Raw genomic sequence first — 3,149 nt, 5'->3', positions numbered from 1 at the left:
TGAAAATGGAGAGTGAAGTGGTTAAGAAGTCCTATCAAAACCAGTGAGATTGAAAGTGCCACAAACTAAAGAGTATATTTAACTTTATGCCCAAATTCCCTTAAAGAAAGAAAAAACTCAGAGAGATCAGGAAGGGTTGAAATGAGAAATAAAATCTTCCTTCCTCCATTGTTTTTCACTCCTAGGCAAATGCTGTTAACTTGGGTGTGTTGAGTATTTCCTAGAAAAATGTTGAATGCATTTACTAGCATATGTTTGCATGAATGTGTCATTTTTTATTTTTATCACACGGTTGTGTACCTTGTTCTCTTTGCTTCATAATATACTTTGGACATCTATCCCCTTCAGCACCTATAACTTTTTGCTGCCTCACTTTTGAACAGTTGCATTATGGTGATATATTCCAATTTAATTTTCCTGCTGACAGATATTTAGGCAGTTTCCAGTTGTTTGCTATTAAATAATATCTTTGCAAATATTCTTGCCCATACATTTATGTATGACATTATATACATTTATGGGAGATTTTAGCAAGTATATCCACAGTGCAAATTCCAAGTAGTAAAATTTCTCAGTCAATACATACATGTACTTAAATAGCTGACAGAAATTGCCAAATTGAATTCCCAAAGTCTGCAACAATATAAAATTCCATCAAAAACCTATGAAAGTGCTGTCTTCCCATACTTTTGCCAACTGTGTTTTATGAAGTTTTTAAATTTTATTTTAACTTTTTATTATGAATTGAGTGAAAGTTTACAGATCATCAGTTTTACATTCAACAAATCATACACTTCATCTTTTTTGCAATCCCCTCAATGTAACATCACTTATCCCACTTAGTGCCTGCATTTCCATTCCTATCTTTCCCAACCCTTCTGAGTTTTGTCCTTAGGTATTAAATGCTGCTGCCCTTTGGATCTCTAATGGCTGACCATTCTACCATGTGCATGCCTCACTACTATGGTTATCACCCCTCTATACCTATTGCTTTGCTGGAAACTGAGCCATGGGGATGAGTTCAGTTCCAGACTTGAAGGCTAACCAAGAGCCCATAGTCAGTTCCAGACTTGAAGGGTGACTAAGAGCCCATAGTCTTGGCATTTCATAAGTCTCTATCTGACCAGTGTTGTTGTTGTTGTTAAGTGCCGTTGAGTCAGTTCCAACCCATAGCAACCTGGTACAGGTTTCCGAGGAGCTGTTGGTGAGCTTGCACTGCTGAACTCGTGGTTCAAACCAACTTTGCTGTACAGCGCATTAACCCATAGCTCCACACCAGAATTCCATTTGACCAGTAAGCATGGTCTTTTTGAGTTTTGTTCCACATTTTCAGTTACTCTATCTAGGACACTCTAATGTGATCCCTTTTAGAATGGCTGGGCATGGTAGCTTGGCACCATCTAGTTCTTCTGGTCTCTGAGTCATGAAGACTGATGTTCATGTAGCCCATTGTTTCCAGATGTCTTCAAATTTCACCACTCTTCTTTCCTCCAGATAGGGAGAGACCAGCAGTTGTACCTTAGATGGCCGCTTATGAGCTTTCAAGAGCCCAGCCACTACTCACCAAAGTAGGCTGTAGAACATTCTCTTTGTAGACTATGTTATGTCAACATTGTTACCCCAAGACTATGATCCTGGACCCCAGGCCCAGCAACTCATTCCCTTGAGTGACCCAGGTTTTTGGTAATGTCTAAGAAGTTTTCATATTTTTGCCATATGTATTTCCATCACATTCATGGACATATTTGCAGCAAACGTAAACACCCATGTACAAATAACCTCTGTCAAACCTTACTCTATCATACTCCCACTATCCCTCCAACACCCACTTAACCTCCCTACCCATGTATTTTCAGGGTTGTGTACATAATGATGTTTACCTTTGCCTTTAACTTTTGTTCTCCTCCTGTATCTTCTCCTGCCTTCATCATTCTTCTGCCTACCTCCCTCTTGTTGTATACTCTCTTCCACATCACCAAAATTAGCATGTGTCTGGTGTGGCCCTGTAGGATCCGCACTGAACCGTGAAGTTCAAATAACGTCAAAAGGTCAGCAGTTCAAAACCACCAGTTGCTCCTTGGAAACCCTATACAGGGTCACTATGAATTGGAACTGACTTGACAGCACTTAATAATAACAACAAACCTCGAGTCATTTAATTACTTCTTCCCTCTCACTCTCAGAAGCCATTAAAGAATGTTTCTTTCAGTGTAAAACTAAAACCTTTTCTTGTCTTTTTTAATAGTGGTTTCATAAAATATTTGTCCTTTTGTGAATGACTAATTTCACTCAGCAAAATATCCTCCAGATTCATCCATATTATGAGGTGTTTTGTAGATTCATTGTTATTCTCCAATGTTGTGTAGTATTCCACTGTGTATATGTACAAGTTTGTCAATCCATCCTTCCATTAATGGCATTTAGGTTGTCTCCATCTTTTTACTATTGCATATAGTGCTGTGATGAACATTGGTGTGCATATATCTATTCCTGTCACAGCTCTTATTTCTCTAGGATATATAATAAGTAGAGGGATTGATGGGTCATGTGGTATTTCTATTCCCAACTTGTTGAGGAAACACTATACCATTTTCCCCAGTGCTTTTACCATTTTATAGACTCACTAGCAGTGTAGTTGGGTCCCATACTTCACACCCTCATCAATATTTGTTGTTTTCTGCTTTTTTGAATCTTACTATTAATGCAGGAGTAAAGTGATATCTCATTATTGTTTTGATTTACATCTCTCTAATGGCTCTAATGAATATTTCTTTGTATGTTTGTTGGATGCCCGAATATCTTCTTTGGTGAAGTATCTGTTTATGGCCTCTGCCCATTGTCTTTTCTTTCTTTCATTCTTTCTTTCTTTCTTTCCTTCTTTCTCTTTTTTAGCCATATACTCTAATTTGTATGTGTGTGAACTGAGTGAAAATTTACATGGCAAATCATTAGGTTTACATTCAACAAATCATATTTTGTTTCATTGCAATGATTACAATCTCCTCTATCTACAATCATTTACAAGTATTCACCTAGTCTTCCTTTTCTTTTCTTTTTTTTAAAGTTTTTATTGTGAATTGAGTGATAGTTTACATGGGAGAATATCGGTTTTACACTCATCATTTCATTGCAATGATTACAATCTTCTC

The sequence above is a fragment of the Chrysochloris asiatica genome, unplaced genomic scaffold, assembly GCF_000296735.1.
Source record: "Chrysochloris asiatica unplaced genomic scaffold, ChrAsi1.0 scaffold00017, whole genome shotgun sequence".
Lineage (NCBI taxonomy): Eukaryota > Metazoa > Chordata > Mammalia > Afrosoricida > Chrysochloridae > Chrysochloris > Chrysochloris asiatica.
Note: the sequence above shows the minus strand (reverse complement) of the source record.